Below are 13977 nucleotides of genomic sequence, written 5' to 3' on the forward strand. Positions count from 1 at the left end.
AGTTTGAATAACCACTTCGTAAACCTACCAAATGATATCCTGGTTTAGGGGACTATATAAGAAGTCTAAGATACAGAAGTGAGACTCCCAATCTCTGGATTTTATTCTCCCTCCCCAGAAAATAAAATTCTTACATTAATCATTTCACTTTCTGTCCATGTAGTCTGCATCTAACCATTGTTATTTCACAATATTTTAGAATACCACCACATATATCTAGCAACCTAGTTTGAAATTAAGCACCAGTAATCTTTCAAATCATGTATTTTTTGCCAAATCTATTCAGCTAATGTTAATTTAAACCAGTGGTGTCAAACTCAAGGCCTGTGGGCCGGATCCAGCCCATGGGGTGCTTAGATCTGGCCTGAGAGGCCGCCCTGGAAACAGTGGACTGGCTGTGTCCTCTGCCAGGTAAAATGGATCCTAATCCCCGTTTTCAGCTGGGATGGCCTCCTGTAACCCTCTGCCAGTAAAAACGGAGGTCTTTTGCTGGCAGAGGGTTGCAGGAGGCCGTCCCAGCTAAAAACAGAGATTGGGAGCCCATTTTCCCTGACAGTACTTGGGCCACCACAGGCACCCCTGACACAAGTAATGTCAAGCTCGCCACGCCCAACCTGGCCATGCCCACCCCAGCCCCCCAAGGTCAAACACAACCCTGATGTGACTCTCAGTGAAATTGAGTTTGACACCCCTGATTTAAACCATTTCACTGGATGTCAAAATATCAAAATGCCTCAGTTATTGCCTATCTATGTATACCACCAGCTGCCAGATACTTCCTTCCTTTCCTGAACTAAGAAAAACTCAGTGTGTAGATTTGAAGACCCCAGAAAATGTTCTGATGGCCAATAAATTAAGTGGTTTGAAAAGCAGATTAGCAAATTCATGTCTAATGAATGAAGCAATTAGTTGTGAAGATTGTATGGTACCCCAGAGGAGCTATTGATACTGAACAACAGAACCTGAGTGTAAATCAGGAGATAGCCTTTTGCTATCCTATTTTGCTTTTTGAGCAAATCTCTTTAGTTGTAATTTGAAGATGCCTTGCTAGTCATCCTTCAAGGACATATTTTCATTACACCACTTTTGTCAACCTATGCCATGAAATCACTTATCACGAGATGGGTAGCTATATAAATTTAATAAACAAACAAAAGTAAACGGATCTTCACTGATGATGGCTAGCTGTTGAATTGCATTCATAAGTGCAACCATTGGTCACCTGTACAATTTATGTAGCAGAGATGTTAAATGGGTGTACCAACACATGCCTATAATTCCTCACATTCTGGACCAGCTGTAACTTCCTGGATATCTTTAAGGGCAATAGGTAGTCCTCTTTCAACAACGATCGTTCAACATTACGATAGTACTGAAAAAAAGCCATGTATTACTGGTCTTTGCACTTACAACTATCACAACACCCCCATGGTCACATGATCAAAATTTGATTGCTTGCAACTGGCACCTATTTACAATGGTTGCAGCATCCCAGGATCATGTGATTGCCATTTGCAATCTTCCTGAACTGGTTTCTTACAAATACGGTCAATGGTGAAAGTCAGATTCAAATAATGCTGCATGATTTACTTAACATATTCGCTCAACATCCATGGCAAAAGGGTTATAAAATTGAGCTCAGCTCACTTAACAACCACCTTGCTTAGCAATGGAAATTCTGTCCCCAATTCTGGTTCTAAGTCAAGGACTATCTGTAGTTGTTGAGCTAATTGCAGTACTCCACACACAAGATTACTAAGGAAGGACTTGCAGTCAAGAGACCAGTGTGGTTAGTGCAGTACCATAGATAAGTCTGAGCAAAGGCCCTACTGGCTAATGCTGCCACCTGCTCTCTGAACAGAAATTTGAGAACTCTCAGATTGTGTATGAGGTCTGTCTGGAAAACAGCTGCCCTGTTCAGAACTAAAGACAGAAAATTCATGGCCCTAAAAAAACTATGAAGACATAGCTCCTCAATTTTGTCAGGGCTGAGCTTAAGCTTTTGCTGTTACTCAACCACTGGACAAAGCACTGGCAGTATCACTTAACCTCTAGTGATGATACATGAGTCTGCAAACAACCTCGCTCAATTTCTTCATGTAGTTGTTAAACAAGAGGGGTGAGAATGTCAATTCATGCAGCGACTGATAAATCAACTTGTGTCCTGCCAACATCAATGGGGACTGGCCACAGAAAAAATGAGGAGAACCACTGAAAAGCTGTGCCTCTCATTTCCAGTTCCCACAGTCAGTTGAGATGATATCATGGCTGATGGTATCAAAAGCTATTGAAAGGTCAAGGAGAACCAGAATGGTTGTATCATCCCTTCCCCATTCCATCAGAGGTCATCAACAAGTGTAATCTGTCCGCCTCCATATTATGTTGCAGACTGAAACCCAATTAAAAAGTTCCAGCCATTTAATTTCCTCCAGGGCCCACAGAAATTGCAACATTGCCATCTTTATTAACAAGGAAGGTTGGAGACTGGGCAGAAATTGTTCAGGATTGGTAGCAGTGACAATGAAGTCTTCTTCGGCAGGGAATTCACCACTGCATCCTTCAAGGAAAGCAAAACCAGAACTCCATTCTGAAAGACAAATTTTCCACCAATATGAACTCAGCCATACGGGGTAGTCCTTGACTTACAATTGAGTCCAAAATTTCTGTTGCTAAGCAAGACAATTATTATTAAGTGAATTTTGCCCCATCTTATGACCTTTCTTGCCACAGTTATTAAGTGAATTACTCCAGTTGTTAAGTTAATTACATAGTTAAGTGAATCTGGCTTCCCCATTGACTTTGCTTGTCAGCAGGCTGCAAAAGGTGATCACATGACCCCAGGACCGTGCAACCATCATAAATGCATGCCAGTTGCCAAACTTCCTATTTTTGATCGCGTGACCATGGGGATGCTGCAACAATTGTGTGAAAAATGGTCATAACCAGTGGTGGGATTCAGCCAGTTCGCACCACTTCGGGAGAACCGGTTGTTATCTTTCTGAGCAGTTTGGCAAACTGGTTGTTGGAAAAAATCATTAGGGCAGAGAACCGGTTGTTAAATTACTTGAATCCCACCACTGATCATAACTCACTTTTTTCAGTGCCGTTGTAAATTCAAATGATCATTAAATGAATAGTTGTAAGTTGAGGACTATCTACCGGTATATGTCACTTCGTAGGGAGATTTAACTAGCCAGGAGGGACATGAACCTAAAAGACAGGTAGCCGCCCAATGAACCTGCCCATTTTCTCATGTTTTAAAGGAATAAAACTTCCTAACTAAAGACAAGACAAGATTGTGACTAAGTCAATCAAGTGGACTTTCCCAATTAGAGTTAATTTCAAGTGGATCTGAGCAACTTTACCCTAAGGTATTCCTCCCAGCATCCTTGAAGATGTTCTTCCTTGCATTGAAACTGTAAAGAAAGCACCCTCACCAGTCTTAAATGAGAATAGAGATGTAGTGTTGGGACAGAGCAAATTGTGCAACCATTCTTTTAGTTTTGTCTCAAGGACTATAAGGAAGTATGTTAAACTGGCTGTCTGGCTGTGCCCTAACAAGATTTCTTAATTTGCTGCTGCCTCCAATAATGGGAAGATGAGAATATTCCATGAAGATATTTGTCACATCTGCACAAGAAAGGACACCACTTACTGCTTCACCCATAAGCACATATTACAAAGTCTAATCAGTTAATCTTTCCAAATCAGGATACTCTACCTGGGCTTGAACTAAAGCACCAGGCTATAAACCAGTGAGTCTATGAATTCTATTCCCATTTTAGGCATGAAAACTGGCTGGGTTATTTTGGGCCAACCACTCTCTCTTAGTCCAATCCATCTCACAGAGGTTTGTTTTTTTTTATTTCTTTTTGTCACAACAGTATACACAAACAATTGTCATAGATAAAACAACATATCTTGAAGAAAAAAAATATATATGTAAAAAATATGCATCAACTATATCAATTTGATATAATGAAGGGAACAATAGGACAGGAACGGTAGGCACTTTTGTACTCTTATGCACGCCCCTTATAGCCCTTAGGAATGGGGTAAGGTCAATAGTAGACAGTTTTTGGTTGAAGATTTTGGGATTTTGTTGTTGTTGTTAGGGAAAATAAGAGGAGGAAGGAGTATTTTGTATGTTGGCTACTTGTGCTATTTGAATAATAATAATAATAATAATAATAATAATAATAATAATAATAATAATAATAATAATAATAAATAAATAAATAAATAAATAAATAAATAAATAAATAAATAAATAAATAAATAAATAAATTGCTGTAATTTAAAACCAGCATAGCCAATTAATTTTAGCTGGGAATAATTTGAACACAAAAGCAATGTACCTGAAGGACACAGGTTGGGAAATGTTAACTGAAGAAAGAGCAGAGAGAAAACATGAATACCCAATAGTCTTACAGTACAATATACAGTATTAATAAATTTTGTAGTTCTGCTGTTTTGTTTGGTATTTATACATAGGATGGACAGGAGGGAAAGGAAAAGCAAGTAGCCCTCCAGAAATACTTATTGTTGCCATATTTGTTTAATTTGCTATGTCTCCAAGTTTTGTGATATCCCAGGCCATATTGTTTGAAGCAAAGTGCATTTTTAGCATGATTTGGAAGGAGGGAAAGAATTGATGTCCTCTAAATTTTGGCACTGAGCACTCAGTCCTAGAGGAGGTCAACCCTGACTGCTCTTTAGAAGGCCAGATCCTGAAGATGAAACTGAAATTCTTTGGCCACTTAATGAGAAGGAAGGACTCACTGGAGAAGAGCCTAATGCTGGGAAAGATTGAGGGCAAAAGAAGAAAGGGACGACAGAGAATGAGGTGGCTGGATGGAGTCACTGAAGCAGTCGGCGTGAGCTTAAATGGACTCCAGAGCAGGGGTCTCCGACCTTGGTCCCTTTAAGACTTGTGGACTTCAATTCCCAGAGTCCCTCAGCCAGCAAAGGACCAAGGTTGGAGACCCTTGCTCCAGAGGATGGTAGAGGACAGGAAGCCCTGGAGGAACGTTGTCATGGGGTTGCGATGGGTCGGACACGACTTTGTATCTAACAACAACAACAAAACTTTGGCACCTGAGGCCATGGCCTATTCAGCCTTAGATCCATGCCAGGCTCAGTATCCAAGCATTTCAAGCAGAGACGGGCTTCTCAGCCAGTTTCCTACCCAAATAAGCCAACATTTTTAAATTTAAAAATAGATTTTTATCATAGACTTTCAGACCAATTTGGAATTACCCTTTTCCTGTTTCCTCTGTCCATTGTCCATGTACTTAAAAGAAGGATCTATATATGAGCAGACTCATACTTGATGTGCATAGAAAGCCTCCTGACTTTTCTTTGGCCTCTTTTCAAGGTACAAAAGGGACACAAATCATTTTTACATATTTGAGGATCTTGCACGCAAGCAAAGCTCTCACTGAGGCATTAAAAAGTCTGAGTGTATTTTGATGCTGAAGCACCTTCAAAGAGAGTCTGGATCAAATGTATTCCTGAATGAACTCATTAGAATGCATAAACCATCTGACTGATAGATTTAAAAAAATTACATTCAGAAATATTGTCTTTTATACTACATATTATATAATACAAAATAATGGCTATTAAAATGTTTATGTTTACTGCATAGTACCCATCACAAACAGTACCAGTTGTTATATAAACACATGTGGAACGACTCACTCACTGGGTCTCACATAAATGCACAATACCATTACTTACAAGCACAATGTACATGTACCACCACTGCATCTTTCTCTTTATAATAAGTATTGAATATTATTATTTACAAACACAATCAACATTACCCTGAAACTTGTTAATGCACTGTATGAACTATGTCACATTTTTGGATGTGTATCATGCATCTTTTCCTATAAGAATGTATAAACCATCTAGCAGGGCTTTTTCAGAGGTACAGTTGGTATTGATATGTGGGCAGGAAATTATGCATTTTGTAGTTTAACACTTTTACAGGACATCAGATTAGGGAAAATACATAAAATCATACTGAAAAGGCCCATTGCACATCACATTCCAATCATGACAATGTTTAAAACAAATCTTTTGAAAGTTATTCTTTCAATCTGCCAGCACTAGGACTCTTCCCTCCTCCACAAATCTCAGCAATCACACTTCATAAGAATACTATAAAACTCCATGTTTAATGCTTTCTTCAATTCTTCAATTCATTTTGAATTCTGCCATTCCACATACACATAAACTAAGTCAACCACAAGCCTGAATACCAGAGAGAGAAGATGCCACATCACTCGTAAGCCAATAAACACCTCAACCCAAAATGGCTGCCTTCCCTGTTTCTACCCAGGAATCTTTCACATTTGGAAGGAGTAAATTTGGCAGGGAAATCATAACTTACGAGTTGAAAAGAAAAGAAGCAAAGGAGCAGAAGTAAAGATTCAGAAATCATACTATACCAAGTATTTTTAACAAACTGTGGTATTCGAGGTTATAGAACATGTAAATTGCACACACATGTATTTGTTCCAAAGAACATATTTCCCCTGAACAAATTTTCCAAAAATTGGTCTTTATTTTCATTGATTGGCTGGGGTGAATTCTGTTCTCCACAGTCAGTTATTTTAATTGAAGCCACATTTTACTCCATAATCCAGTAGCCTTTATGCGGGCATATATACAACTGAGGCATATTCAAATTTCACAAAATCTGAGGATATGTTTGTCTCTTAAGAACTAAAAAAAAACCTCACTTGCATTGTTTCATATATCATACATATTAGCAGAATTATTATAATCATAATTACCTGGAATCCTCTGTTACTGAAATTTGCAACTGAACAGAGCAGGACAGTACTTGACTAAAAGTGATGCTAAGCCAGTAATTGGGTAAATTAGTTATGTGTGAAGTAGGTTTGATCCATCTGCAATGATTGAAAATATTATGTTATCCAGGGAAGGGAGGAGAAGTAGAAAAAAGAATATTCTCAAAGAATCCAATGTCAAACGCAAGTGAGGCTACTTATACAAATATGTCAAGATTGCATCCTAATATATTAACCAAAATCTAACATGGAGGAGGGGAGAGGGGTCAATAAGGAAAATGAGGGGGGGGGGAGAAAAAACATATATATAAATCCAAAACCATTTGTAATCTAATTATTCATTCAAAACATTTTGTGCATAAAATACAGTTCTAGAACAATGAATTTCCAATCCCAGTATTGTTCCACACCTATCTCTCCACTTATGTTTTTCTAGGTCCCAAGCTGTGTACCTACCAATTTACTCGAATCAAGTAGTCTTGTGCTGCATAACTTTTTCAATCCTTTGTTTAGCTTACTTGCTGTCCAGTTTTAATTTTGCTTCCTTGGTGGCACTTCTTGACGTGCCCTACGTTGGAGTTCCTTTTTTCCTTTTCCCAGTTTGTGAATCGCTGTGCTTTTGCCAACCTTCTTTGGATAGCTGATTTCCAACCTCCCTTTCTCTAGGCAATGCCCACCATGTTGTGCCCTGAGAAGTGCCTGGTTTCTCCTGCACATTCACTCAGGGATGCCCAGTTTAGATTCCGGCTCCCCTGCTACCTTCACAATCCAATACTATTAACACTTTTACTCTTTAGCATCTTACCTTTTCATTCAACAATCCCATTCAAACACACATCCTTTTTTGCAGCAGCTTTTGGGATGTCTTATCATCTCCTCAAGTTTTACCCACTGTCTTCTGGTGCTCGCCCAAAATGGGCTCCCCAAAGTAGAATCGCTGCCCTTTGCGTGCCTACTGCTCAGACCCACTCACTCTTGCTCTGTGCTATGAATGACTTTGGGGCGGGCGTTGTTCAAGAATAAATATCATTTCTGGAAACTGAGATGGGAGGGAGTCCGGGATGCGCTGGGGGGGAAAGGAATACTGCTGTGACATTTGTGCTAAGTTGTCGTGTCAGATTTGAACTTAATTCCCTCCAATGGATCAAGGGTGGGAGGGGGTAGAGCAGGGAGAGATGTCCCCAGTTATACAGCCATGTGTTGTTGCTTACAGAAATCATAGAGAAGGAGCCTGTCAGAGCTGGTCAGGGCTAGAGGGTATGGTAAGGAAAGGGAGGGGGGAAATGGGACAGATGCCACAGACAAGCATGAGATGTACCTTGTACAAATGGCTGCAGGGACAGAAGAGAAAGAGAAACCAGTATGCTTTTTCTAGCCCTTCCCATCTTTCCTTCCCATCTTCTTCCAGCCTTTCCCATCTTTGCTGCTTAGCTCTTGTCCTTAAGCATTATCAGGTCTCTCTCCTTTTAACCAAAGAGGCCCCAAAGGTTCCAAGATCATCTTTAAAAAAGCCAAGGAGTCTTGATCCTGAATTCTGCTCAGAACATCTAAATTCAGGATTCTCACCACAGCAACTCAGATTATTGATTTCCAATGCCTGGCATGTATATTTGCCCAATGTTCCTTTCAGATGTCATAAATGAAACCAGTTTTTATTGGCTCTCCTTTGGGATTTCCATTCTCCAAGTCACGCTCTTCCACCATAAAGCTGAGCATGGGCATCGTGGTGCCTAAGTGATTTAGGGTAAACAATGAGGAGATGACCTTGATTAGAAGCAATTAAAATGGAGCTACTTGATATAGGGCAACTCAGCCTGAGGGAAATACAGTAGGTTGTGAATAGATTACAAGCAATTAGCCTGATGGGGGATGCTTTTACACAGGGAGTAGAGGGACAGCTAGCAAGAAGAGTCTCCTAATCTACTGAACTTTTTATCAGATGGTATATCAAAATAAACGATGCATTTAGCCTCTGGAGCTTTCTTTGCAGCTTTTTATTAAGTTGCTGAATAGGTGAATGGAACATCTTATTATTTGCCCTTATTTAATTCATTTTAGTTCTTGTAAATTCATGTGGGAAAAGTTAGTCCTGTGTGGAAGGTCTATATAAGGCTCCTTGATCTGGGTTTCAAAAAAAAAAATCAGCTGATCACTAGATAGCAGCAAAGATATATTGTAATTATTTGCATATCTGCTGCCATCTAGAGATCCTCTAAATTTTTGCAGTTCTGGAGGTAGGATCCATAGACTGGTGAGTGTATTGAAAGAAAGTAAGGGAAGGCAAATCAAACTCGGCTCAAACAGACAATAAATGGCTGATTAGATACTTCTGCAAAAACTGTATTTAAGGTCTAAAGGCAACAGAAATTCCCATTGCAACTGATTTTATTCTCTTTAAATATGGATATTTATCACTAATCAGTCATTGGTTTGCAAAAGAAGAAAACAAAATACTGTGTCATTTTTTCCTTTCTTCCTTTATTTAATGTTGAAACTATTTTTCTTCCAAATAATTTTAGGTGGCATACAGGTTATCCTTACAATAATTTTAAAAAGCGTTAACTGGGGACTGACTCCAGGACTTTGTGTAAATCTGGATCTCACCTATCTAATACAATGTTCTAATCTTGAAAACTGGGACAGAATCTACCAACTTGTATGAAAGAAAGCCTATATGGTTAATCCACTAAAGAATCGCCAACAGACAATCTGGTTTGGTTGGTGGGGTGGGTGGATATAAGTATCGTAGAGTGATTCCAAATCAGATTTCCAGAACTTCGTGTTTTTTGTAGTAACCTGAAATCCATCCAATGGAGCCAAGATTTTAAAAAATGAGTTCACACAGAATTAAATATCTGAATGCAGGAATTGATTCACTGTTCCAGGTCTTAATAAAGCTCACAATTTTCCACTAAAATTCCCAAGTCCCAAGCTTATTTTATTACAACAGTTTAATTCTAAGAGGAATGGATATTACTGTACTCTGTTGTTGCTGCAATTATTATAAGAACTGGGAATCAGAAATCCTGGTGGATCTAGGGCAAACCAATCTACCGGTGGTTACAGATTTACCTGTGACTTAAATGAAAAAAACACGAACAAACAATTCTGATGCAGGGCATGGCAGGACAGGGCAGTTGAGGGAAAGAGGACGGAGAAGTCCTCTAGTCACAACTAAGTGTCTAATGATAGGCATTTTGACAAAAATTGTTTTATTAAAACTGTATTCAGAGGTTGTGGATCCAACATGGAAGGTCTTTAAGAGATTGGCAACCATTAGTCTAAAATGCTATAGGACTTCCTGCTTGAGGGGAGGGTTGGATTAGAAGACCTGTAAGGTCCCTTCCACCTCTGTTATTCTGTTATTCAACTAAGTGTCTACTGATAGATATTTTGGCAAAAATCGCCATGTTAAAAGTGTAGAGACGGGGAAATAGGAGTTCTTAGAAAGTCTAGGAGATGCAGTGGTCTGTACCTTAACTGGGTACATCTTTGTGAAAGAGGTAAGGGTATCCAAATGACTTCAGAGGCAGAGAGGCTGAGGCTAAGTACATATTTCTGTTGCTGCCACAGCCATCAATTAAAAATGCAAAGCAGATTGACTCATGTGGAAGGGGGCTTGGGGGGGGAGCCAGGGAATGTCAGGCTTCATCTATCTGTCCAGCAAGATATGATAGGGAGGGAAGAAGGTGACATGACAAGCGGGGTGATGCCTATAGGGCTACATAACTGAAGAGGTTTCGCAATGGACCCTGTCCCACTTTTTAAAAGCAAAAGCAAACCTTTGCAGATCCAAGAATGTCAAGACCCCCAGAGAACCCAATAGTCCCTTCTCTAATCTAGTTATGCACTGGAAGTAAAGCCTCCTTCCGACACTTCTAAAATATACTCCCCATTGTAACACAGGAACACTGTACTGCACCCCACAGAAAGGGGGCCCTGGCATATCCCCCGCCTCAATCCTTGTCCTTCCTTGGTTTGCACTGGCCCCATCTCTTCTCTCTCTCAACCCCACAACAACAACTCAGCTCCATCGCTTCAGATTATTTCTTGCTTCTGACAGAATCATGATTTGGTTAATTGAAACATTAAAGTACTCTCTTTCATAGCCCTGACTTTACCCTGTCTTCAGCGAATGCTTGTCAAAGCTGGGTCAGAAATAGAGGGGGAGGAAATAGTGTGTAGGGCAAGGCACATAAGATTCTCAACTGCATCCCTCGGGGCCAGCGAAAAAGATGGAATTTCAAGAGCAGCCAATGATTTCATGGCCCAGGAATAGTTGGGTAAAGCAGAAGCACAACTAGACAAGATGGGTGTGACAGCCAGGAAGTAAATACATAAAGAGAACCACAGCAGTGTTGGAGACTGAAGGGGGGAGGGGACAACAATTATTACAAATACAGCTAAGAAAACAATCTCCCTGCACATGGCATAGGACCAGGTTATTTGCAGAACCACCTGTTCATAGGATCTCTGTCAGAGCAACATATTCCAACAAGTCTCCTTCCTGAAGGAAAGCCAGCTTATGAGACCTTTGAGGTATGCCTTCTTGGTAGTAACCCCTGATTTTTGGAATGATTTGCCCTCCCAATATACAATTGGTACCAACCCTGCAGGCCTTTAGAAAGGCAATCAAGACCTGATGTCAGGCCCAAAACCAAGAACGGCATGTGGTCAGTCTTCCAACCCGGGTTCTTTTATTATTTCACACCTGTACACAAAATCTTGCCAGACTGAGCCCTCTACTATCTGTGTCTATCATATACTCTGTGAACTATTAGGGAGCCCTCTTTTTCTTACACATAATCTCTGAACTGAGTTGCCTCTTACTCCTCTGCAACCCCTCCCTCCCAGAAATCCACCTCCTTACTACAACATTTTATTACATTGGCTTGTTCACAGCTCTTTGGATCTGGATGAGAAGAGTCCCAATTGCTGAGCTGCAGTATATTTTAGTCTGGTTGCCATATTATGATTTCAGTAGGCTTTTCATTTATTGTGTAGAATACATAGCAATAATAACTAGATAACCAGCTAAATAAACAAACAAACAACAGACAAACAAATAATATTCTCTTTCTCTTCCCATTTCAAGGAACCACTGAATAAAAACTAATGCAAATTGGTATCTATAGTTGTCAAAACGAAAGTTTTGAAAAAAGTGTTTTTTGCTCCACTAGTCATCTTTACACACTCTCCACATTTATATAATTAGAGCCTTTTCTTTTCTTTTCTTCTCATAAAGTGTCTTCTAAATATAATGGACTGCAACTTCTATCAATCTCCTGTAGTCTGGAGAGGTTGTGGATTGCAATTTACCACATCTGGAAAATGTCCGATTCAGGGTGAGCATTATAACTTGATCAACCTCCTTCAGATTTCAACACAGTATTTCTCAATTCTCTGATCATAATTATGACCAGAATTTTTATTGCTAAGCAAGGTTGTTGCTTAAGGCTGTTAAGTAAGTTGCACCTGATTTTACAACTTTTTTCATCACAGTTGCTAAGTAAATCACTGCAATTGTTAAATAAATCACATGATTAAGTGAATCCAGTTTCTTCCATTGACTTAGCTTGTTGGAAGCTAGCTGGAAAGGTCACAAATAGCAATCACATGACCCTGGGACATTACAATGATGGTTGCAGGATGTTTGCCTATTGCCAAGCACCCAAATTTTTATCACGTGAGACTGTGCAGATACTGTGACAGTTGTAAGTGTGAGGACCAGTTGTAAGTCACTTTTTTCAGTGCTATTGAAACTTCGAATGATCACTAAACAAATTGTTGTGATGAGTCAGGTCTTCATTGTTCTGCCATGTGCACAAACAGGAAGAAGGAAGAGATCCTGCCTAACAAAGATAAAGGAAAGGAAAGTGAGTACATGCAAAGCTTGCCTAAATGCTTTCTGGTCAAAGGCTGATAACAAAAGCCAGACGCTTGGTATCAGGTATAGAGATAAGGTATGGAGTTGATAGAAGGTCAATAGAAGGTCTGCTAATAGTAACTCAAATTCTTGTAAGGTTAATGTAAGGTATAGAGTTGAAGCTGAGCCAGTAGAGTGCCTGTTACATAACTCCTAAAGTGCTTATTAGACAATACTTCTGTATCCTGCCTTGAAAAACTGTATAAAAGCTTGCTGAATCCTTTGTTCTAGGTCCTGGCATTTTGCTGGCCGGGACCCCTTTTACCGAAGCACTTCAATAACAGAAAATCAATCCTGCACTTTGTGTCTGGTAGTCTTCATTGGCTTTGCTCAGACCCAAGCTCAGACCCAAATTTGGGGACAATAGTTGTAAGTCAAGGACTACCTGCTTACAGTGATTGTAAGTCAAAAACTTCATGTAAGGAATTGGCCCTCAATTCCTCTGCTTTCTTCTGTTGTTGAATAGACCAGGGGTCTGCAAACTTGGCTCTTTTGAGACTGGTGGACTTCAACTGTGCTGGCTGAGGAACTCTGGGAATTGAAGTCCACAAGTCTTAAAAGAGCCAAGTTTGCAGACTCCTGGAATAGACCAACTCTCATTCTATGCCTTTTCAATGGTCGCCCCACCAATTCACTTCCCACAAAAATTTGGTTCATGACAAGCAACCTACTTTCTTTTTTCTTTTCTAGTAAGCACGTCCTGCTGAGGCTTCAAGGCAACCCTGGTGTCTAAAAAGGCATGCTTGCATGGGCCAGGTGGAAAATGTAGCTGAAGATAAACACATGTCAGTGGAACAGAAACTCTGTTTTTCCCATTTGGGATGGATCTCAACAGCCACTACCCAGGGCCGTTGGGAAAGCTTGCCAAGAGCTGCCAGATGGTATATCTGATTCTTCGTGGGGATGGAATAAGACTGCAAGGCCAGGTGGAGAAGAGAGGTTGGCCATGGGAGGACTGGAAGTAGGGAAAATGCTTAAATTAAGATGAGAAACTGGACTGGTTAAGAGATAAAACAGGTCTCAGTGATGTGCTACAGATGGAGGGGTGTGCAAGCTGAAGTAGGTATTAAAGCAAGTACAGACGGGAATATGGAATATTTGGAAAACAAGGCAGCATGTCCTTGTTTTCCATTTTTGCACTAATTTTACAAAATACATTAACCTGTAGTTAATTGAGCTATAAACTATTGAATTAGCCCAATTGTCTGGATTTGCAAAACACATTGA

General features: G+C 39.9%; 1 protein-coding gene across 1 annotated transcript in view; it reads right to left on the reverse strand.

Moving 5' to 3' along the window:
- LOC131198431 (paired box protein Pax-6-like) overlaps positions 1-13977 on the reverse strand; it is a 44208-nt gene that overhangs the window by 18746 nt on the left and 11485 nt on the right. Inside the window, exon 4 of the mRNA XM_058183070.1 lies at positions 6807-6923. The gene's annotated coding sequence lies outside the window, so the exon portion shown is untranslated. The remainder of the gene's footprint in view (positions 1-6806; positions 6924-13977) is intronic.

This window comes from Ahaetulla prasina, chromosome 4, assembly GCF_028640845.1.
Source record: "Ahaetulla prasina isolate Xishuangbanna chromosome 4, ASM2864084v1, whole genome shotgun sequence".
In the NCBI taxonomy this organism is placed as follows: Eukaryota; Metazoa; Chordata; class Lepidosauria; order Squamata; family Colubridae; genus Ahaetulla; species Ahaetulla prasina.